The 25,227-nt window shown below is 44.5% G+C and overlaps 1 protein-coding gene and 1 pseudogene across 3 annotated transcripts in view; both read right to left on the bottom strand.

The window, feature by feature from the left end:
• FHL1 (four and a half LIM domains 1) overlaps positions 1-25,009 on the bottom strand; it is a 61,060-nt gene extending 36,051 nt beyond the window's left edge. The window contains exons 1-2 of one of the 3 annotated variants that reach the window (XM_033403666.2): positions 24,858-25,009; positions 1,213-1,286 (exon numbers count right to left, since the gene is read on the bottom strand). The gene's annotated coding sequence lies outside the window, so the exon portion shown is untranslated. Of the gene's footprint in view, positions 1-1,212; positions 1,287-23,800; positions 23,993-24,640; positions 24,660-24,857 lie in introns of those variants that run through there. The other 2 variants (XM_049704970.1, XM_033403667.2) reach the window with 2 other exon arrangements.
• On the bottom strand, positions 12,884-16,908 carry LOC125962956 (chromobox protein homolog 1-like; annotated as a pseudogene).
• Positions 25,010-25,227: the final 218 nt, after the last annotated feature.

The following is a 25,227-nucleotide window of genomic DNA, read 5'->3' as shown; positions in this document are numbered from 1 at the left end:
TGACAGCTGAGAGAAACTGCCGCAGCTTTTGTCACAGGGCCAGTTTAAAGCCCCAGGCCCTGGGAACGACTGCCAGCGACCATCGTAATGGATGAAATTGATCAAATTCAGATTAAACACTTCTAAAAAGCTGTCCTACTTTTTCACTCTTTAGGGTTTATATTTTATAGTCGTATTTAGGGTTTAATATAATATACTTGCATATATATTTTAAAATCTCTGGAGAATCCTGCATCAAGTAGATGTAAGAAAGGCAACTCTCACCACCTAGGAAGCAACAACCCTAACTGAAATAAAAGGCCCTACATTGAATGTGGGACTGAGCATGGAATGGGGCAGGGTGGAGGGGAAGGCAAAAACGCAGCAACCTTTCGATGGATGCAAGTGGAAATCCTGAGTGGTCCGGTGCAGCGAATGTCACCACCTCTCTTATAAACACAAGGAGACTGGGGCCCAGGAAAGCAGAAAGACCGTGGCCCCTTACACTGTGCCTGGAGGAACCGTCTTGCAGACCCCCTTCCTTTCCACATCCAAAGGTGAACGTCCCCCATCTCTCAAGAGAGAGAAATGAGTAAGCCGGCCCGTCACAGAGTGTCCAGAAGCCGCCGAGGCGAAAGGAAGAGGACGGAGGATGCCTATCCAGGGCATGTTAAATGGAAGGCCTGGCGCACCCCACTGCTCACACCCACGCGGCTGCACTTAGAACTTCAGTCCTAGCAAGAGAAAGATCTGGCGGCCCACGGTAATGTGGTTCCATGGAAACACTCCAAATCACCAGGTTCTGCAGTGGCAGCTCTACAGGTCGGCTCGGCTCACCCCAGGCGGAAGAGTCCTGACAGCTGGCCGGGCGGCCCAGCCTTGCGGGGCTCCGGCCCAGGGTCTGCTCCATGCGGCTTTCCTGCTCCCTACTGTTCACGCGGCAGCACGAGCAGAGCTACACCCTCAAGCAGGCCTCTGACCATCCTGCTGTGCTTGCCACACTCACGTTCCATGCCCCCAAATGAAAAGCAAATGAGATGTGTCTGCCCTTGAAAAGGCATTCCCCAGAGACCCAGTATCTAGGGTAAGCGGTGATGTCGCTCAGCTCAATTAAAACAAACCCCCTTCAAGGCTACGGTACAGACAGAGATCTTTGTACAACGTTGAGCCTAACACCACACACCAGGAGGTGGAGATCAGTGTTAAGAATGTGTGGCGACTCGGAAAACTTACCTCACACTGGATGTGTGCAGAACGGGATGTATTCAGTGAGGGCGGGACGCAGCTGACAACAACCTCCGACGTACCTAAGTTAGGAAACAATGAGAATCAAGAGGTCAAGTTACCTTTTCAGAAGAAAAGTTAGAAATTCCTAAAAAACAAAACCAAAAATCAACTTCCTTTGACATGGCTCACGGTAACACGTTCTGCTTTGTATTTACAACCCTTAGAGCTAAAGGAAAACTGCCAAGATGCTCTGCATATTTCCCCAAATGTCTGTTTATCATATAACATTCGCACCGGCAGTGGATCTGGCCCCCTCATTATCAAGCTGTATTAGCTCAAACACTCAGCATTGTTAGCGGAGTGAGCTCATGGCCTATTTCAGTTTTAAATTAACATTTGGCAATCACCCGGGTAATCAAAACAAATGACTCAGTCGTTTAGAATAGATTTATTAGTTGAGCCTTTTTTTCCCCCCCTCTTTTAACAGCTCTAGAATATTTTGCCACAGGAGGGCTCAGATCCAGACAGAATGTAGAGCACAAGTCACCAGAGGAATATTTAGAGGTGTTGCCATGGAGATGAGGTGCCTTGCGACCACTGAAGTTATCTCCAATCAACAACAGGATTAGGACGCAGGCTGGTAGGCATGCCTAGGAAACAGGTGTGCCCTGTGCTTTTCCCATCACGACACAAAGACGGTATACCCTGACACGCTGCCCTCTCCGCACCCGCGAGGCCTCCCCACGGGCACGCTGGCATCACCACCTTAGCCACCCCCCATCATTCAGAAAGGACTGGCTGGGGCTAAGGAGAAAGGCAGTGTGATCACTGTATCATCCCCAACGTGTGAAATCCTGAAACTCACACCAAAGGCACTTTTATATGAACTGTAAAATGTACACGAGCAAATGAAATCTGAGGAAAAGACAGCTCCCAGAGAGGAGGCCCCCCCCCAGCCCCGTCTCCTCTGTTCACTGCTCTATTCCCACACCCAGAACAGTGCCTGGAACACAGGAGGCGCTCAAGAAGCATCCACCCAATGAAATAAGGCAAACATAAACCAAGGATTATAACCAGGCTCATGACTGGCCCCCGCGCCCCAACCAACCGGTTCCAGGCCAATCATCGAACAAGCAGCGGTGAGAGATTTTTTTTTTTTTTTTTTTTACTGTTAATGGGAAAATAAGTACCTGGTCCAGTTAGTTCAATAGGCTAATGGGTTCATCTGTTTAGAGACCTTAATGACAACTGTCACAGTTGAAGACAACTCTTCCAAACTTGAAATGGACAAGTCCGCTGACTATAGGGACAGGGGTCTTGTCCGCCAGATCAAAAGCCCAGAAGGGGCTTCCCGGGTGGCGCAGTGGTTGAGAGTCCGCCTGCCAATGCAGGGGACGCGGGTTCGTGCCCCGGTCTGGGAAGATCCCACATGCCGCGGAGCGGCTGGGCCCGTGAGCCATGGCCGCTGAGCCTGCGCGTCCGGAGCCTGTGCTCCGCAACGGGAGAGGCCACAACAGTGAGAGGCCCGCGTACAGCAAAAAAAAAAAAAAAAAAAAAAAAAAAAAAGCCCAGAGGAAGGCAAATTTGTGCCAGCGACAAAGAGCTAACTTTCAAAAGCAAATGCTTGAAGTGACTGACTCCAATAGAATACCTTCTAGTCCCCTTCCCACCTATACTTAAGTAGAGATAATATTTTCTTATTCTATCATATGAATAATGCAGCATTGGTTTTATATTATACCTCATTTGTCTTACAGGACTTTAAGTTTCTTGGTGACAGGGACAGAAATCCCTGCTTTCTCTTCTATCTCCCGGGACTCAGCACGGTATGTACACACAAAAGCCTTGGCTAAGTCTCTTCTCCCACCACCCACACCCCACTCACACAGAACTCAGTTTCTAGAAGGTGCCACACCCTTTCATGCAGCTGCGGGGAGAATGCAGCATGGCGCAGCTGTTCATAGCAAGGGCGCCAGAGTCAGGCTGCCTGGGTTCACATACTGGCCCCGCCTCATATTAACTGTACAACCTCTGCGAACCTCATGTTAGCTGACCTCACAGAGAGGCTGTAAGGTGGCAACAGGGCAGTGCATATAAAGCACTTAACAAGGCCTCACGCATACAAGGTACTCACCGAATATCAGATATATAATTAACACTACTATTCCAGCAGGCGCAGAGTGAAAAGGTTATCAAAATTGGATAACCATTTCATATGCTGCCTCAGATACCTGGCCCCAAATATACCCCTACTTAGATCGAACCCGACTTAAACTTTGAACCTGAATCCATCACACTCCAGCCTTATTATACTAGTCCATTTTACTCACCCTTCCAGAACCAATTTTTCCTAGAGATGGATTTGATACATGCTGGGCTCTACTTGAAGGAATCCCGTTCTCTAAAGAACCAGAAGAGCTTCCTCCCTGAGACCCCAACCCGGCCAGTACCTTCCCTTCCTTCTCTCTGTCTGCTCCCTACCTCTGCAAATTCAGGCTTTGATGGGGCCGGGGGAGGCCAGAGAACTTGGCATCTAGTAACCGCACCAAGATGCCGGCTCTCCCTCTCAGAGGAAGTCCTTGAATGTCATATTCCCTGATGGCCTCTAGAGGGCAGAAGAGAGAAAGGCCCAAAGGCTGAGCAGGCAGAGCTCTCGCATGGGGGTCCAACTTGGGCCCCTGCCAGAGGAGTCTTGAGTTGCACAGTTCAGAGTTTGACCATCAAGAACTAGCCCACAAAGAGAGATAAAAACGTACAGCAAGATTTTAACAGCATTTCTACGTCCAGTTCACGTTACTGTGTCCCGCTTAACACTGAGCTGGGGATAAAGGCACTCAGAGCCGTAGAGTCGTGTACACTTTTCAATCTGCAGTGTGTAACTGTGGCTCCGACCAGACATAACACAAATTGTGTTGATGATATTGCGCAAGTCAAAGAGTAAAAACAGAACAGCAGCCAAACACACTGGGTAAAATGTGATGACAGCAAAGTAATCCAAAATAAAACCCAAACACTTTGGGGTCAGTCATGCTTTAAAATAAATCACGTTAATCTTATCCCACCCTGACAGAATTAATAAGTGAAATTAGACAAACCATTTATGTTATTCCAGAAGCCAGAAGCTGTGTTCTAGTGACATTTAACACACACAATCATTCTCCTTCAGGTTTAACAACGGTATTTTGGTCACAGACACTGTCAGTCCTATCACTATGGACAGCCAAGCTTAAATGATCCCCAAATCACCAATCAATTGGGTGAATTACGTGGAAAATAAAATCCAGAGACAACAGCTGTCTGAATGAATCTAAAAGACCCGTTGAATCAATCAAAATGGATGAGCCCCACAGATTCACTGTCTCCTCTAACTCTTTGAATGTGATTGTCATGGTAACCATTCCTTAATCATGTCCTTCAGAATAGTCTCTCCTACCTAAGAAACCAAAGAGCAGTGAACCCCAAATATCTTCTTAATTAGGTACAGTTGTGATGGTACTGAGCGCCGCTTAGACTTCTCATTTATCCTGCTTCGATTCAAATGCTTACGCTGCTATGGTCGTTAGAGACATCGGCATTTGCACCATCCAGAAACACACTTGAAATGTTGCCATAACATGCAACAGGAAATACAAACGAGATGGCCACCGACTTCTTTCCTTTAGCAGAAGAACTGATAAAGTGGCTCTTATCCGGCAAAATAATTAATTGGTATAAATAAATGGTTCAGATAAAAGATGCCTCATTTTAATAATTTCAACATAATCAGGATCTGCAGTATCATCGAGTCTTTACCAGCACATTAACTTAATAAACAAAATCCAAGAGGATATTATGTTATAGAGATATAATAAAGTGTAATTTTGTGTCCTTAGACTGAGTATAATATACTCTATACTATGTCTGGAAGACCATTTATTCCACACAAGTTTCTACATCTATTATTTTATATGATATAATATTCTTCAAAATTTGCAAAGAGAAAGGTTTTATCTTTACTCAGTCTGGGAAAAGAGAGGTTATATTTTTTAAAAGGTATCTACTAGATATACTACACATTTCAAGTTGTGATCCTTCTAGATTCATCCTTAGATTTTTATAGTTCCTTCAGAAAACTAAAAAGTGCACAACTTTTCCAAAGTTAGAGTGGTGACCATTTTAAAATATTGCATTGGAATATATGGAACGCTTTAAAATATCAAATTTGCTGTTACAGGTTTGCAACTAGTAATAAAAGATCTTTCCTTCCAGATACGGCACAACCTGTAAACTAACAAAAGGATGAAAGGTAAGCAGTGTGCCCACCAGGCCCCCAATAAGCTCTAAGGAGAAATTTCGATGGGCCATTTCTGGATGCAAATTTAAAGAATCCGTGGTCACAAAGGGGGGATAAGAAATAAAAATACATGCGTTCCTTTTTAACTGGCACACTAAAACATGAAGAATACTTTTGCTACAAACACAAAAATAATCAAGTGGGACCACATCAAATAAAAAAGCTTCTGCACAGCAAAGGAAATGATCAACAAAATGAAAAGGCAACCTACGGAATGGGAGAAAAATATTTGCAAATCATGTATCTGATCAGGAACTAGTATCCAAAATATACAAAGACCTCATACAACTCAATGGAAAAATAAACAATCCAATTTAAAAAATGGGCAGTGGAGCTGAATAGACATTTTCGCAAAGAACAAACACATGGCCAGCAGGTACATGAGAAGATGCTCAACATCACTAATCATCAGGGAAATGCAAATCAAAACCACGATGAGATACCACCTCACACCTGTCAGAATGGCTATTATCAAAACACCACAAATAACAAGTGTTGGCAAGGATGTAGAGAAAAAGGAACCCTCTTACACTGTTGGTGGGAATGTTAATTGGTGCAGTCACTATGGAGAACAGTATGGAGGTTCCTCTGAAAATTAAAAAATAGAACTACCATATAATCCAGCAATTCTGTTTCTGGGTATTTATCCAAAGAAACTAACTCAAAGAGATATCTGCACCCCCATGTTCACTGCAGCACTACTTACGATAGCCATGATATGGAACAACCCACGTTCCTATCAATGGATGAATGGATAAAGAAGATGCAGTACATGTTTACGCAATGGAATGCTACTCAGACATAAAAAGAAGGAAATCTTGCCATTTGCAACAACATGGATGGACCTCCGGGGCATTATGTTAAGGGAAATTAGTCAGAGAAAGACGAATACTGCATGATCTCTCTTATACACAGCATCTAAAAATTTAAAAACAAAAAACAAGCTCATCGGTACAGAGAACAGATTGGCAGTTGCCAGAGGCAGGGGGTGGGGAAATGGGTGAAGGGGTCAAAAGGTTAAAAAAAACCCAGACTGTACGTGTTTTCTGCGTATGTCTTTACATAACTGCTGGCTAATGAGCTTTATAAGACTAAAGAAAAGGAGAAAAACAAACAAAAAACTAAAACATTAAGAATACTTAGGAATAAAAAAGCCATCAATGACAGAATAAAGGGAACTAAAATGATCAGGCATGAGGAACAAGTAGGAACAATGCAAAAAAAAAAACCCCAAAAGCCCCAAACCAAAAGCAAATTAAATGGTGAAATCCAGCAAGAAAAATGGAGCAGCAAACATTTGCTAAAGTCAAAAGGTAAAACCTCGAAATTCTTGCCCTTTGCCCTAATGTTCAATGGTATTTTCGTTTTGTTTTAAAAATATGGAGATTGATGTTCTTTCAGTGACTATTACAACGGTTCCCAAATAAAACAAATGATAAAATAAAAATTCACTTAATTGACTGATAGGCTTGAATTAGTCATTGCCAAGTTTACAACTTTCCCACAACTCCAAGCATTCTTTCATCAAGAGAAACAGGATTCCCCCCCCCCCCGGCCCCGATGACCATGAGTAGCTTTGTGGACGACTATAATTTGTGTCTTTCTATAAGTCACTGGGGAATACACACCCCCCAAATTAGAACTCCAAAATCAAAGCAATGAGGGACAGAGGATAAGTACAGATGCGTAAAACGTGACCATTCTGATCGCTGCATCTGGAGAGCACTGGCTGTCCCAGAAGAGAGGAACTCCTGAGCCAAAGCCTCATTCTAACCCTGCCTTCACCCCACAGCTATCACCAAATCCTAGCCATCTGTCCTGCAAGAGAGCTTTCCTACTTTTTCTTCCTTCTAATCACATTTCTACATTCGCAATTTGGTTCATGATTACTTCACACCTAGACTACTTCACCAGACTTCCCGACTATGGACGCACTCCCGTCTTCGTAGAGCCGCCAGAATCACCTTTCGAATGTACCACCTTGAACGGCTCACTCCCTTTCCCCCCAACTTTCCTCCATTGTAATCTGAAGGCCAAATTTCTAGCATGAAATTCAAGGCCTTCCAGTCATACTCGAACCCACTTTTCCCCTTCTCCCACACTCAGCTCTGGTTCTGGCTGACTCCGTGCCTCTGAGCTCTGTCACCCCTACCGAGTAACAGGCGCTCGGGTGCACGCCACCGTCCCTACACCAGTGATCCTCAAGTTGGCTGCCCCTGGGGAGCCAGAGCAACTAGTAACGTCTCGGTGCCCCCCGTGTTCCCCCAGAGGAATGTAATGGGCAGCCACGTTTGAGAACCGCCGCCCCGAATTCCTAGAGCCCACAGTCAAAGTTCAGTGGGCGTGACAACCTCCGGGGGGGCGGGGATTATTAAAACACAAAGTGTTGAGCTGCATTCCCAGTGCTTCTGGTTCAGTAGGTCTGGGGTGGGGCCCCTGAATCTGCATTTCTAACGAGCTCCCAGGTAATGCTGATGCTGCTGGTCCAAGGACCCTACTTTGAGAAATACTGGTCTATAGTCATAACTAGTATAGTTATACAGTATAAATATATATATCATTTACACATAACAGTGACTATCATCTGCATACTTCATCTGGCAAAGGAGAAGGTACCATCTTCTGGAATCCTATTACTGCCTTGTACTGTTGTTTACCTTTTGAGCCCATTTGTTCGTGAACCAATCTATAGAAAGTCTTAGGGATTATCCAGTCCGATTCCCTTTTTATAAAGTAAGTACTGAGGGGAAGTACTTTGCCCAGGGATCAGATGGTTATCGGTAGAACTTGGGCCAGGATTCAACACTCCCGACTCCCTCCTCCTCCCTCTCAGCGCAGTACTCTTCCCACCACATCCTCTAATCCCAATTAGAATGGATGTTCCTTCCTTGAGGAGATCCTTTTTGCTTTTGACGTTCCCCACAGCATCTAGCACATAGAGCAAGCAGTCAGTAAACGTTTGCTGCTTTCATTTGAGGAAGTGTTCGGACTCATACTCTAGAAGCTGCCTTTGGTACCCTATGAACTGTTTCCTTACGTGCTGGCCACTGGGCGGCCCTGCTCCCATCAATTAGCCGCAGAATAAATCCTTCACATCGGCATGCACGCAGCCAGTGTCTGCTATAGGGACAATCACACACATGTAAAGGAAAATTATAGGGTTTTAAAAGTGGAAGGAGCGATAAGTTTATAAGGTGACACAAATCAACTTTCAAGTTATATGTCAGAAACTTTTACAAATACCCCAAGTTCCATGTGACACCCAACAGGCCCACGCAGCTGTAACAGCCCGGCAGTGGGTGAGGTCTGGGCTGGACGGCTTCAGCCAAGGGGCCCTGACTTTTTGGTGCTGAGGTCCTGCCTCCTTGTTCCTTCACAGAAAATCCACAAGTAACTGAATCAAGGGTAAACAGGAGATAGAGGGGAAGGGAGATGAAGAGCAGCCGAAGGGCAGCGAGCGGCGACTGGGTGAGCAACGGGGGGCAAGAGGACGGTGTGACACACCCGCCCTGCCTGCCATCGCCACTGCACCTCCGCAGGCCTTCGAGCTATTTCCAGCAGCCTGGCTGAGGGGAGCATGACTGGGCCCGGCCTCCTGACTGACCGGGCCTGTCTACACCTGCGGGGCAAACACAGGATGCTCTGGTGACTTCTGCCGCCTCTACAATGGACAGGAAGTGCTGTACAATCATGTCAGCTCACAGAACCTGGTGTCAGTCGTGAACGTGAGCACAAGGAATGCAGCGGCTGTGCCACCACTTGGTTCACCACCAGCCCACAGTAACCCGTGACCTTGGCAGCCAAACTGGAATCCCCAGCCTCCATCATGGACTGTGGCTCAAGGGAGAGGTTCTCTCTGTCTCCTCTTTCCCCTTCTCTAGTAACAGGTATAACAATGAGCATACGTAACAGATCCATACATTAAAAGTTTTCTTCCGATATACAATAAAATTTAATAAGTTAAATAGGTGACCTCTATAACCAACTCCCCCCTTCATGAGTATTTTCGCAGCTAACTGTATGAAGTTTTTGACTCTGGGTCTAATCACAGACCTGATGGACGCATTCCGTCAACAACCATATCCCCAAGACATCCATTCCTTGATTCCTTCACTGCCATCATTTATATTCCAACTCTTGATGCTTTCTCAATTTTTCCTCTTCCAGTGACTTTAACACCATCCTAATGTTTGCTTGTCTCCCTCAGCCTCAATGTCCTTCTCAGGCTTGACCCCCCCCCCCCACTAATGCCTACAGAGAACGTTCTGTTTACACAGCCAACTCAAGGAAGCAACATGTACTTGTAGTTGCTCGTAAGAATCACCCAGGTCAAAAAGAAAGAATCACCCAGTTCCAGTATACAGAAACCACTGGCAATAAGACCTTAAAAGACCTCATCTTTTCACATGGCTTTACTGTCACACTGGCCATGCTGAGTAATTGCCCAGAGGTTCTGGTCCCAGGTCCATGCTACTACAAGCCAAGCAACAGCCTTTGGCCGAAAGCAATCAAACTCTGACCTGGATATTGGCTGCAAGCGTTGGCATGAGCTCACCGATTGTCACTGTTGCTAGTGATACCACAAATGCAAGGGTCAAAAAAGGGCTCACTGGGTTGTAGGGCACGGAATTTGTCAAGCCCGGGGCTCCACTCCACCACAAAGATGGCACGATGCCCCAGTGGTGGCAGACAGACAAAGTCCCGACGCAGTGCTCACACTAACCTGCTCAGTAACTCTTGTGCAACCAGACAGTGGTGAACAGCGCTGGGCAGCTCTCCCGGGAACTCACATTTTCACTATTCAGGGGACCCACAGTACAAGTTACAGCACTCACGAAGAGACACTTCTCTTACATTACTAGTACGTAAAAGCAAACACTGCGCTTTTATCTACAAATTAATAATAAAAAGTGACTGATATATTCATTGTATTTCTGAATCCCAAGTGAAAAATAATAGATTTAAAATAGATTTCTTAAAAGCAGTTTTAGATTTACAGAACAACTGAGCAGAAAGTATTTTCCACATACCTCCACAATACCTCCTTCCCAGTTTCCTCTATCTTTAATATCCTGCATTACTGTATTTTTTTTACAGTTGATGAGCTATCACTGATACATTATTATTAACTAACGTCAATAGTTTACATTAGGGTTCATTCTTTCTGCTGTGCATTCTATAGACTTTGACAGATGCTGAAGTTTTTTGTTTTTTGAAACAAAACAAAAAAACCCAACCCTTTCCGGGAATTCCCTGGCGGTCCAGTGGTTAAGACTCCCACACTTCCACTGCCCAGTGCCTGGGTTTGATCCCTGGTAGGGGAACTAAAATCCCACAAGCCGCGTGGTGTGGCCAAAAACAAACAAACAAAAAAACACCAAACCAAAAAAACGTTTCCAGTACCTTCTGAGGAGCAATAAATCTCCTTACCTCAAGACCATTTTAATTGCTGTAGCTTTGTAAAGGCAAGTTTCACAGGAACGCTGTAATGTACATCATTCATTTCTTTTCAGTGATTCATGGTTTCAAAGACTGACTATAACATAGCCCTGCAAACATATTCAACTCTGATTATGTGAAAACCAACCATTCACAACTCTCAGACCTCCAGTATGGCCCCAAAAAAACGAGTCTGAAGAAATTCTTGGACCACAAAACAAAAAGTAAGAAAAACAGTCTCCAAGATGACATCTGACATGTTGGAATTAGTCTGCTGATGACTTGGTCTGGAGATGTTTATAAAAACAGCTTTGTCATGAGAAAGCAGAGCAGTGTAAGAGAAGTAGCATCGGGAGACAGAAAAGAGGAGGAAGAAAACTGGGAAAGGAAAGCAGGGACGGGCAGAAACAGTCGAAATCGGGAGTGGCAGATGGACACGAGATGCAGGACAGAGCGGCAGCGATGGAAAGGAGAGCCAGCTAGACATAAAAGGACGGTGACAGGAATTATTTTGAGGGGGTGAGTGAGGAAGGGACAAAGTGCATCTCAACACTCTAGCCCTTAAATTGCCTAATCATTCATTCAACTGAATATATCAATGGGAAAGCAACATTCAGCATGTTAAAAGCCGGCTTTGCACATTAAGTGTGTAAAGATGGTACACCTTCCATCCACTGAAAATTCCCTCTGAAACCCATTTCAAATCTTTTGGAAGGCTCTAGGGATAGGGTTATTCCTGAATGATGATTACATACACACACTAGCTGGAGGTATAGACCTACAGGTGTAAAACATTTATTCTGATGCTTTCATTTTTAATTTATGAATAAGTGTGAAGCAAAATTCAAATTAGTTTATTTGTCCTGTCCTTGGGGGATCTGACATCTCACCCTACCTACTTCAGAAGAACATATACTGCTTCTCTGTTTTATCAGGATTGTTTCTCTCTTGGTTCTGATTTCCCTTCAATCCAAGTATGTAATGAGGCTATTCAATGAAGAGACTGTGGTTTACTTGCAGGCAAAATCTTCAGTACTCGCCTTTAGGCCACCAGGGAAAGGTTCTAAGAAGTCAAACCTGGAATCTCCTTGTCACATTATTTGATCTTAAATATAGAGAAGAAAACAGCGTTCTGGATTTAGAGCTGGTCTTTGGATTGAGAAAGATCCACAAACTTTCAAATCTCAGTTTATAGAAAGCAGCTCTCACACAAAAGCAGATCAGTGGTTGCCTGGGGAAGGATGCGCTGCAAAAGGCTCTATGCCTCTGCCGCAACTCGTCAAGTTGTATGCCTTAACTGGATGCAGTCTATTGTACATAAATGATACTCCATACAGTGGGTATTAAATCATCTTGATAATCATTCCACAGTGTACACGTGTATCAAATCATCACATTGTACACTTCATTTTTTTCTATTTTCTTGTTATTTTTTAAACCATTTTTTAAATTGAAGTATAGTTAATTTACAATGTTGTGTTAGTTTCAGGTACACAGCAAAGTGATTCACTTATCCATATATGAATATATCTATTCTTTTTCAGATGCCTTTCCATTACAAGATATGGAATATAGTTCCCTGTGCTATACAGTAGGTCCTTGTTATCTATTTTGTTTTTAGTGTGTTTTTTTATAAATCTATACTTTCATTAAGACAAAAACTGACAGTGTTGGTATGAAGTTTAACAGTTAAACAAAAGTTTTCACAGAAACCTAACACATGCCTAAAATGATTTTACAGTGGAGTTCTAGATGCAGGTCTAGACGATGTCAAGAACTGATGGATCTCATGATTCAAGACAGCATTTTGGGTTTTAGTTAATTCTTAGGATTAAAAAAAAAATTGTTTTGTTTTAAAGTGAACCACTGCCCCAGTATGAAAGTTTAATCTTCTCCTGAGACCAGGGCTTCAGAAATCATTCAACTCCTGAAGTGATTCAGTGAATTTGTGCTGTCAGTGACTGAACCCTGCCACCAATGGTTTCAAAGTTCAAAAAACAGAGGCTCCAAGTTTTCCACCCTAAGAGCATCGGCCCTTGCCTTTCCCTACTCTCCCACCTCCTATACCACCCTCTGCCCTTCCCCAAATACTTCAGCCAGTGGCTTGGGTGGAGAAGCTGACATTTATAACTTCGTAACTGGAAAAGAAAGGGTCTTCTTGTCAATTTCAAGAATTAGCACCTCTAAGACAGAATGACCTGCCTGCATATACACTCCAATAAGACTTTTCCTCCTCAACCAGTTTCCATCCCACAGACCACAGCTTTGGTAACTTCTTAACTGGCTTAGTCCTTTGTTGGGAACAGCATTAAGCTCAGGCAGGGAACACGTTGGCTTCTAAGTTTCAGGCATTCACAGCTTTTAAACAGTGTCTCAGTCCTCATTTAGGCTGCCAATGACATTTTTTGAAAGGATGAAATATTCTGGACACAGAACCAAATCATCATTAGTTGTTCTTTCCTTTGTTTCACCACTTCCCCCATCAGGCACCAAATTTTAACAAAAATGACCCTAACCCACCTCCCTTCTTTCCCACCTCATCCCTCCCGCCCCAAATAATACACCAGTAATACTCAAAAACTACATACATGCTATGCTGTAAAAATGCAGAGTTAACACTATTGGGAAGAAGGCTGTGGGTTGTGGAGATGCTCTTTGAAGATCTACAGTATCTTTTGCTCTCCCACATCTCATTCTGCAAGTTTTGTCCTTCATAGAAGGCCCTTTGCTTTTCTCAGCAAAGTTCAGAATGGGTTGTCTTGAAACACTGACCGTCCTTCCCCTCCACTGGGATGGGTGTGCAAACTATACAGCATGGAGCGTTTTTAAAGCACTTGGGCTGCTGTAGGGCACAGAAACTACACTGGCTCTTCAAAGGACATCTTCTCAAGCCACCTCTATGGTGTCAAGACAAGTAGAACTCTTTCTTTCCCCGCTTGAAACCCACAGTCAGATGTGACAGGGGCTGGTAGTCAGGAGAGTTAATTCTTGTCATCTTTTTTGTCATCATCCTCCGAGGGGTAGGAATGCCACATCAGCCTTTCCTCATAGGAGGATATGACAACCTGTGGGCACTTGACATTGGCCTCCTTGGCAGGGACCAGGTCAGCCTCATCAGTTTTTCCACTTCATCAGGAACATGAGTTCTCCACTGGAGTCTGTAGCTCCAATAATCTGCTCCGGTTCCAAACCCCGGGCAAAGCCTCGTGGCTTTTCTGACTCTTCTTTCTTCTTTGGTTTGCTCTCCTCCCCCTTATCTTGCACATCAGAATCAGCTTTGCGCTTGCCTCCCTCTGATTTATCTGTCTCGTGTGCTGTTTTCTGTGACTGCAGGAACTCGGCAATGAGGCCGGGGCGATCCAGGTTTTCTACTGGTTCCCATGTGTCGTCCTCATCTCAGGACCCCTTCCACTTTAGGAGGTGCTCCACTTGGCCCTTTACCACTTGACGCTCGAGAACTTTTTCCACCACTTGTTCTTCTTCCTCTTCTTCTAGCACCTCCTCCACTTTCTTCTTGTTTTGTTTTCCCCACAGTGCCCTCCAGCTTTCCGGTATAAAGGGTGAGGCTGCTCAGAGCGAGAGGAATCGGTGCCGCGCTACTGGCGCATCTTGTCGGGCTGGCAGGGGGAGTGGCGACCAGTAAAGCCACAAGCCTGCTGACCGTGGCTGAGCCTCTCCCTGAAGCGTCCCTCCCCTCAGCCGAACCTCTGTTTTGTATACGGTAGTGTGTATCTGTTCATCCCAAACTCATCTATCTATTGTAACTTATTTAAAATAGATTTATTGTACCATGTGGTACACTTTAACTATATACAATTATATCTATTATTCTTTAATAAATTGGGGAGGGTTTGATATTTTAAAAGTGTCTCTAACAAAGGCCGACTGCTTTATCTGTAGATGTGAGTATGCATTTTCACCTCCTATTAGCTGGGCTGCTTGGTTTCTTTCCTTAGTGTGGTTAGGTGTGCTTACTACACTGGAAAATTCTGCATCTTATGGCCTAGAAGGGAAGGGCCTAGAATTTGAAAATTTGAACTGACCCTGGCATCTGGAGACACAGAACCTTTGACAAGGAACTTAAAGTGTCTCCTTAGCTTCTAGAAGCCATCTGCCTGAGGCCTTTTTATAAAAATCGTTTTAAGTATGTGAAACTACCATTATTTACAGGGTGTTTCTTACAAACTATTGAAAAACATAAATTTTTGTTAATTCAAATGTCTAAATCCACTACTATGGCTTAGTGATACAAAAATTTTTGGAATTTATGTGTGTGTGTGTGTGTGTGTGTGTGTGTGTACGCTTTAGTCTCTAAGAAACCTGGGAGGGGCACCTGTTACTTCAGTTCAACTGGTCACACGAAAGTACAGATGATTGATTATGTCTATAGACAGACGCTGGCCATCAGCTTCCCAAACAAGAATAAAGTCTAATACTAGACCCGGCAGAAATTCAGTGAAAAACCAGCCCTTAACCTCTTCCTAATAAATCACACATTTTTAATCTGACAGGAGCCAAGCAGCCTTATCCGCACTCTAAAAGTGAAAGTGAATAACAAAACTTGTTAATCGAGTAGAGAAATTTACTTTTGTACCATCCTCGTCAAAACAACCTTGACGGTAACATCTCTACACTCCCATCTATCATGTCCTTAGTACTGAAAAGCACATTTAGAACTCGGTGGATATTGCAAATTCTTGTGATTAGAGGGTCTATGGAACATTTTATGCTTTGAATATATGTAAGAACCAGAGTTTTTTTGGTTTGTTTTATTTTTGGTTTGTTTGTTAATTGAATTTTTTTAACATCTTTATTGGAGAATAATTGCTTTATAATGTTGTGTTAGTTTCTGCTGTATAACAAAGTGAATCACCTATATGCATACATATATCCCCATATCCCCTCCCTCTTGCGTCTCCCTCCCTCCCACCCTCCCTACCCCACGCCCCTCTAGGTGGTCACAAAGCACCAAGCTGATCTCCCTGTGCTACGCAGCTGCTTCCCACTAGCTGTCTATTTTACGTTTGGTAGTGTATATATGTCCATGCCACTCTCTCACTTTGTCACAACTTACCCTTCCCCCTCCCCATACCCTCAAGTCCATTCTCTAGTAGGTCTGTGTCTTTATTCCTGTCTTACCCCTAGGTTCTTCATGACATTTTTTTTCTTAAATTCCATATATATGTGTTAGCATACGGTATTTGTCTTTCTCTTTCTGACTTACTTCACTCTGTATGACAGACAGGTCCATCCACCTCATTACAAATAGCTCAATTTTGTTTCTTTTTATGGCTGAGTAATATTCCATTGTATATATGTGCCACATCTTCTTTATCCATTCATCTGTCATTGGACACTTAGGTTGCTTCCATGTCCTGGCTATTGTAAATAGAGCTGCAGTGAACATTCTGGTACATGACTCGCTTTTTTTTTTATATATCTTTATTGGAGTATAATTGCTTTACAATGGTGTGTTAGTTTCTGCTTTATAACAAAGTGAATCAGCTATACATATACATACGTTCCCATATCTCTTCCCTCTTGCGTCTCCCTCCCTCCCACCCTCCCTATCCCACCCCTCTAGGTGGTCACAAAGCACCGAGCTGATCTCCCTGTGCTATGCGGCTGCTTCCCACTAGCTATCTATTTTACATTTGGTAGTGTCCATATGTCCATGCCACTCTCTCACTTCATCCCAGCTTACCCTTCCCCCTCCCCGTATCCTCAAGTCCATTCTCTACGGCTGCATCTTTCTTCCTGTCCTGCCCCTAGAACCAGAGTTTTTAGGTGCGTGAATAAAATATAAATCCCACAAAATGTAGAGTGCTGGCAACCAAGACTTACTTTGACTGCTCTTTTCTTTTCCTAGGTTTCACTGCACTTACAAAGCCGGTACACGTGTATCTTCTATCTGTGTATTTTACACCCATAGTAGCTCCAAAATGAAGCTCAAGCAAATCTCATTGGTTTAAATACAGAGCAAAACCCATTTCCAGAAGAGCAGTACAGTGTGCTGCAGGAAGCTGGGAAGAGCTGGCGGCTCGCTGACAATGCACATATTCATTAGCAGGCAATAATGAGGAATAGGAGGGGAAACTACTTCGCAGCACAGCCCTATAGGCAAGGGGACAATTTTCTCACTTGTTCCAATAGTAAGCCCTTGGCAGTGAGTATCCATATTCATTATTTCACGTAGCTTTAGCGTTTGCTGGAGCCCTGGCCACAGAAAAGGGATGATTTTGTGTTCACAGGTTTACATGTGTACACAGCCTATGTAATCTCCAGATGTATTTTGTTGAATTCTATTCTAACAGTGACATTTCTGTATCAAGGGACACCAGATCTCACCTGACACCTGTTCTGGAGAGCAGCTTCCCTGACCATCCTAGGCTGGAAAACGGACCTGGCCCAGGTTGGGGGTAACTGTAATACTGGCAAATGCGGGAAGGGGAAGACGCAGCGGCAGGTAAACTTGATGACGACTCTGAAGCCCGGAAAAATTAAAGTGGGCAGAGTTCACTGGACCGAAAAAAGGTCACCCTGAGAGTAAAATAGACACCCAGGCAAAGGAGACACGAAGAGAGAGGGGCCCACACAGCTACAGAAAGCACAAAGAGGGTGAAGAAAGAAAGGGCGGGAAGCTGAAGAACTTATTTATTTTTTTTAACAGCGCCAGATTTAAAACAACGACCGCATGTGAGGGTGCGCGCGCATGCGCTTGTGCCAGCATTGGCCATAACTTCCTACCTGAGTTTGGAAGCAAATGCACTCTTTACAATTTCTTTCCCACAATTTGAACTTTACCACAGTTTTAACAGACATTTCGTTTTATAAAGGAAAAGAAAACTTTCATGCAGCGATGGCTCCAATTGGGGTCTTTCAGGCTAGTATGTGTAAAGACTCTTACCAAGTCGTTGCTGCATTTCTGTGACTGTGCATATTCCATAGGCCTTGGTACTTGTACTTGCTCCCTAGGCCAGAGGAAAGTAAAGGCTAGATGCACAAAAGAGGCTCCCCACCACTAATATTCAATTTCAGTAAAGCAAATAATATGATAAATTTCTGCAAACAACTGTTTTGATCATTTTCTGAAATTAGGAAAAAACTGGCCTTTTTGGTATCCTTCAGTATGCAGTTAATATACTTTCACCATAATACCTTGTTCTTTTGAGGGACAAGCCAACAAAAAGTTCTGCCTGTGAAGAGTTTTTAATTAGGAAATTAAAACTTACCTATGTATGGAGGACCTAAAACTTCAAATTGGAACTCTGACATTAACACATCACATGACCTTGGATCAGGTGTTTGGCCCCTTTGAGCCTCAGTTTTCTCACCTCTAAAACAAAGCAGGGGGGCGGGGTCTTGACAGCCCTTTCTAGCGCTGAAATTCTACTACTCAACTTGGAGGAGAAAGAATTTTAAGGAGCTTACATGAGGAGGCCACATGATCATTCTCTAACTCTCGGGTGGCGTTCCCATTTCACTCTTCATGGCCATGACTTCTATCTAGAGATGCAACAGTAATTCAGAGGATCTTTTGTTAAAATTTTTAAAAAACCTTAGACTACACTTATAAGTTGGAGATTCTGCAATGGACTTGAGTCCACCATGAAAAAAATCACTGCATTTAACAAAGAAATACAAAACATTGTCACTAACTTCTGGGTGGTGGATTATAACTGATTTTTATTTTCTTTAGGCTTGTCTGTATTTTCTAAATTTCTCTACAATGAAAAAGTACCACTCTTATCATTTAAAAAATAGATTTTCAGAAGGATTAGTGCATTCTTGCAAGTTTTACCAGATCTCTCAAGTCTACTCTAAAATCACGGGGGGGCGGTGATATGAAGTCAGACAGTATCACAATGCGTGTCTGCACACAGTGGTTGATTACCCAAGTGGCTGGCCGCTGTAGTCAGAATCAGGACATTATTATTATAATCAGAATCTATGGCTCACAGTCCTACGTGGAAATCAAAACATACGTTTTATCTAAATAACTTTTTTTTTTTCCAGCATCCTGGCCCTTGAGAAGCATGGTTAAAATTCCTTTCCAGTTTAAAGTAAATGAAATGAAACATGAGGTACTTCTTCTACCCACAAAAAAAAAAAAAAAAAAAAAAGCTTTCCAGACAAAATATGGTTGCTATTGGGCTGGGTTTTTTTTTTTTTTTTCTCTTGCTATGCTCTAAAACACAACACATCAAAAGTTAAAATAAATATTTAGCTGTCAAAACAAAACACACCCCCCATATGGAAAACACAAATATTGAATTTGATGACGCTTGTTATAAAAACAACGTCCACAGCAAAAATAAATGTTTAAATTGTGTACAAAGACTACAAAACTAAATGCTATCATTGTTAAGTTCTATACGACAGTCCAAAAAAGGTTGAAGGTAAGCTGCAGAAAGGATATAAACATAATTAGGTAATTTCCAGCTTCACCACCATAAAAAGTACAATTTTCAAGGAAGACAGACAATAAAGTTCCCCCAAATGACAACTGCAGGCTCAGTGAGGGTAGATCTCTAGAACAAACTTCATGTTCAGCTGAATTCTCCTCAGTTGAGGAAGGTATAGCATTATAGTTCACCTCTCCATTCTCCACCTGGATGTGATCTGTGTCTACAACACATTACCTCCGAAACGACTTTTTACCCAGGACCAGTAACTCACCTCTCTGCAGCAGGGTCCTCGCCTCACTCCCCTTCAGCAACACCAAGCTCCAGACCAAGCAGCAAGGGACAGTGGCTTAGTCACAGGACTGAAGTTCAAATCCCAACTCTGCCGCTTATTAGTTGTGCAATCTTAAACAAGTTACTTAACTAACCTCATCTATGAAATGTGCATCATAACCACTCTGCAGAGTTCCTCTGAGGATCAAATTACATAATGGGTGTAAATTCAACCCACATATTTTCTAGAACTAGCGTAGGCCTTCAAGTAACCAGTTCCCTTTCGCCCCCTACTCCTGGCCACTTACTCCAAGTATGATCAAGTTTAACATTCATGGTTTTAATTACTCTCCAGCAAACTCAATGGTATATAGCACATGTAGTAATTTTAATTTTGTTAAGACTTTGAATAGAGCACACAGCAAGGGAGACAGTACGACATTGTGCTCAAAACCATGAACTTCTGAGGGGTAAGACAATCTCAATTTTGATGTCTCCTAACCGCGCCCAGCTGTGCAACCAAGGGCAAATTACTTTACCTCTCTGAGCCTGGTTCTTAATTTAAAAATGAAGAGACTAGACAAGGTATACAAGTGCCTGGCACAGAGCTAAGTACCATAAATGGTAGCTTCTATTGGTCTTCATGATTTGGGTCGATGTTCAGGTACTAGTCACTTTAAAGACTAGTAAAGTAAGCTTGGCCAACAACTCAGTCACATCAAGACACTGTTAGTGTTCTCTACTCTCCTGAAGTTAAGTTCTACTGCATTTCATAGAGGAAATTACATCAACCTTAGCACTATTGACAATTTGGGTCAGATGATTCTCCAGTGTGGGGGACTGCCCCTTGCATCCTAGAATGTTTAAGCCCCTTGCCTGACCTCTACCTACTAGACACACCCCAAGCTGTGACTGCCAAAACTGTCTCCAGACATTGTTCAATGTCTCCTAGGGGACAAAACTGCCCCAGTTAAAAACCACTCGTCTAGCACTTTCTGCAGATGGGAATTCTCAGCCACCTCCGTAGGCAGCCCTGCAGGAGGACAAAGGTTTACTCGCCCTGCCATTTAGTCTTATCTACTCCTCTGGGCTCCATCATTCATTAGTACCTGTAATTCAAAGGTGACCATAGAAAAATAAATTTTTTGGCCCAATGTGCTGTCAGAAGCTGCTTTAAGTCACAGGAAGGAATGCTGGCCTGGTTATCTTTTCACTACTCTATACAGTCATACAAAATGCTGAACTTTTAATATCAAGGAATCTGCTATGTCCTAATTACTTTACATAAAACGTTAAAAGGTCATTGACCTTAAGATGACTTATAAACCATGTTATTACCCAAACTGACTACGTATGTCTTCATTGGGAAGGTGAGATGGAATTTATGCAGTGACTAATACTCTGGAAAGAAACGGCTCCCCTGTTTGCATGGCTAAAGCATGTTTACTGTACATAAAGTGCTATGTTAAAGTCCAAAAGACTCTGGACAACTCTTGATTATTCACAACGAATTCACTGTCTATTTTTCATTTTAATAACTGCACCAGAAAGCAGGAGCCATTTCTTATCCACTGTGCATCCCAGCACCTAGCACAGAGCCTCCAACAGAGGCGGTCACTCAGTAAATGTTGGTTGAATAAATAAATGGTCATATATTCTGCTTAATTAAGTACTCTGTTGAAAAAAAAAAAAGAAACTTTCTTTGCTCTCGTTCAACAGGAGCTGAAAGAAAAGATCTTTTAAGAGAAAATAATTACAGTCTGCTCCCTTTTACTCCAAACCCAAACAACTGGAAAATTCAATTAACCAAAAAAATTTTGTAGGCAAAAGTTGGGGAAAGCAGCCAAACAGATAAGGCCCAAAGTTCAAGCAAGCACGAACATTTGTTCAACTCCCGCAAGATTATAAAAGCCAAAGCTGCTGGCACAAGAGGGCAAGGAGGCAGCCGGGAGGTGGAAGCAGGAAAACAGGGATGGATCAGCCTCAGGAGGTTAGCTGCCATCCTTCAGTGAACAGTTTTTTGGGTTTTTTAAACGTCAAAACTTTAGAGGTAAGAGTCAATGTCTTACGCAAAGCCTTGACTTACAAATTACTTTTCAAATGGATATGAGCAAAAATTTAAAGAATATTTAGAAAGATATCTGATCATATTTTTGTTAATTTTTCAAGGTTCCTTATCTTTTTTTTTCCCTTCTCCAGTCCCGCAGGGCAAACAACAGGTTCTTAAAAAGCTGCGTAAAAGACACTCCATTTACTCTTTTTGTCTAGAGAAACTTAAGGCCCACCACCATCACATGCTTCTCTCTGCAAAAGATTTCACCACTCCCAGCATTCTATTCATAAGAGAAAAAAAGTCAGATTTAAATTGTATTCTTAAAGTATTATTTTAAGATCATTGCCCAGTATATAGAATGGGTATCACATTAACATTAGAAATGGTGCAAATAATAGTGTTTAAATGCATTCTCGGGGCTTCCCTGGTGGCACAGTGGTTAAGAATCCGCTTGCCAATGCAGGGGACACAGGTTCGAGCCCTGGTCCGGGAAGATCCCACATGCCGCGGAGCAACTAAGCCCGTGCGCCACAACTACTGAAGCTTGTGTGCTTAGAGCCCGTGCTCTGCAACAAGAGAAGCCACCGGAATTAGAAGCCCGCGCACTGCAACGAAGAGTAGCCCCCGCTCGCCGCAACTAGAGAAAGCCCGTGTGCAGCAACGAAGACCCAACACAGCCAAAACTAAATAAATAAAATAAATAAATTTATAAAAAACAATAAATGGGGCTTCCCTGGTGGCGCAGTGGTTGAAAGTCCGCCTGCCAATGCAGGGGACACGGGTTCGTGTCCCGGTTTGGGAAGATCCCACATGCCGCGGAGCGGCTGGGCCCATGAGCCATGGCCGCTGAGCGCGCGTCCGGAGCCTGTGCTCCGCAGCGGGAGAGGCCACAACAGTGAGAGGCCTGCGTACCGCAAAAAAAAAAAAAAAAAAAAAACAATAAATGCATTCTCATCCACCTTTGAGACCAAAACCTCTATTTCCACTTAAAACATTTCCAGTTTATCATTTCCAGTACACAAGTAAATTATCATGTTTAAGTGGTCCATTAGTTTGATCCATATTAAATTAGCTTCAATTTCCTGGTATCATATAAGAGGAATTTTCCCAATTTAAATCTTACACCATTTTTTAAAAGTTTCACTCAAAAATCTAGACTTGGTTAAAAAAAACCCAAAAAACAAAAGAGCGCTTTCCTTCTCCAAAAATTCAATATGGGAATGGCAGCCTAGAATTTCAAAAACCATATATGGTTACAGAATCCATATGGTAGTCTTAGACTATATACTTATTGGTAGGTGGTTCACACAAATCATGGCGTATCTGACCAATTTCCTGTTGCATAAAGATTATATTTGCTCTGAAAAATGTTAAATAAGCATTTTTAAAGACTGAAGGTAAAGACTAGATTGGAACCTTATGTAACCAAAATGGGAAAGCACGTATAGCATCACCACATTAAAGGCCTAAACCTTTTCAATATGTATTCTTCCTAAGCAAATATGAGCATGAGTTTCCAAAGGCAAAGCTACCATCCCAGAAGCCCTTGCTTCCTCAGTGTAAAGAATGGGGAGGGTTCTGTTCCTGGAGACGAGCTGGGGAGGGAAAGGCTTTGCAAAATTCCAAGGGGCTCATAATTTAAATGTATGCTATTCTGCAAATGTTCACATTTCCAAAGAACAACATAAAATTTACATTAAAACTGTCTTAATCAAGATAACGAAAAAAAATTATTCCTGGTGCTCTATAAGCTTGCCATAGATTTGATAACCCAGGAAAGAATTACAGGCAATTACAAAATGATGGCTCCAATTAGGAAATCTGGATCTATTCCAAATTCAAATCAAAGGGGGCTCAGATAATCCCGATGGAGTAATTTAAATGAATATAGGGGACTTCCAGCAAAGACATACGTTTATTCTATTACTACGTCTTCTGAAAGCCAAGCAAAATGCTACAACGACGTATCTCTTGCACTTCAGGAAATTAAAAAACCAAACCTGGAGTCCCCTTAATAAACCTTGTTCTCTTCTTGTCCCAAGGGGTCTCGCTGGTACAGGGTTTTTATTGTAAAGGGCAATCAAAACAAACCTGAGAATCCCGCACAGTCTCAAACGCAGAAGATAATATAGCACCGAACACGAACCACACACAATCTTTCCTTGCTGATTTCCAAACCTCCACCTAGTCCTGGATGCCTGAGAAGAGGCCGCGAGGAATGGAAGAGAAAGAGAAACTTCGAAAGCAGAAACCTCTCTCCCAGAGCCTAGAACAGACGGCACCTTGTAGGGATTTCACGCTTTCTGAGACGGAAAGGTCACACCCTGCAGTTTTGAAAATCCACCTTCTAAGGCTCAACCCATGTTACAAAACCTTCCTCCTGCTTCTCTAGGTTTCGCGCTGGAGCTGAAACCCCCCCTCCCCCCACCCCCATTCGCCAACCCCCCCCCCGCCATCCCCTTAGAGAAGAACCAGCGCGGCTCCCCCCTCCTCCCCACCACAGCATCCCCGACGAGCAAACCCTGGAAGCCCCTCACCTCCACTCCCTCCCACGCCCACCCCCGCCCACCTCGTCGTGCGAACCGAGGCCGGTTCCCCTTCACTCCCTCCCCGTCCTCGAGGAGGAAACCGAGGGGAGCCCTCTACTTCATCTTCACCCGCTCTCCCCACCGTCTACCTCTCTCCCAGCCGGTTATCCTCGTTGAGAAGACCGAGAGGTGCCCCCCACCTCGCCCCACTCCCCCCACTGCCCGCCATCCTCGGGCAGAAAGCCCAGGGAACCCCTTCCCTCTCTCTCCACTCCCCACCATTCCGCAGAGGAAACCAGGGAGAGCCCCCTCCTCCCTCCCGCTTCCCCCACCTCCAGGCGCTCCCGGTCCCCTCCGCCCGCCACCCCTGCGGCGAGAGCCCGAGGGAGGCTGAGGCACGCACCGGCGGGAGGGCAGAGGAGGGGACCCCGCGGCCGGCCATCCCGCAGCCCCCGTCCCCGGCCGGCCGGCCGAGGCCCGAGGCCCCAGATACCCGCCCCGGGGGCCAGCCCGCGACCGGCGGCGGCGGGGCAGGAGGGCAGCCGCTCCCCCGGGACGCGGGCCCGCTGGGCGGGAGGCACACACGCATGCACGCACACGCGGAGAGAAAGCGGGCTTACAGCCTGGGGATGCTCGCCCGCGCGGCTGTCTCGGCGGCGGCCGCTGCCTGCACCGAGGCCAAGGCGCGGCGGCGGCGTCGGCGGCTGCGGACTGAGCCCCCTCGGCCGGGCGGTGGATCTAGGGCGCGGGAGGGGCGCGAGGGGAGGGGCACGTGGGGGAGGCGGGGAGGGAGGGCGCGCGCGCGCGCGGGGGCGGGGGCGGGCGCGGCTGGCCCGGGGCGGGGCGGGGCGTGCGCCAGCCGGGGCTCGGCCTGCGGGGGCTGCGGTGCGGGACGCGCGCGCGCGCGCGGGAGCCGGCCCGGCCGGGGGCCGGGCGAGGGCGCCACGCACCCCGTGCGGCCACGTGCCTCCGTCTCGGGGGGCGGCCCGC

The sequence above is a fragment of the Orcinus orca genome, chromosome X, assembly GCF_937001465.1.
Source record: "Orcinus orca chromosome X, mOrcOrc1.1, whole genome shotgun sequence".
In the NCBI taxonomy this organism is placed as follows: domain Eukaryota; kingdom Metazoa; phylum Chordata; class Mammalia; order Artiodactyla; family Delphinidae; genus Orcinus; species Orcinus orca.
The sequence above is the reverse complement of the archived record's forward strand: the minus strand, read 5'-3'. Positions and strand labels throughout refer to the sequence as shown.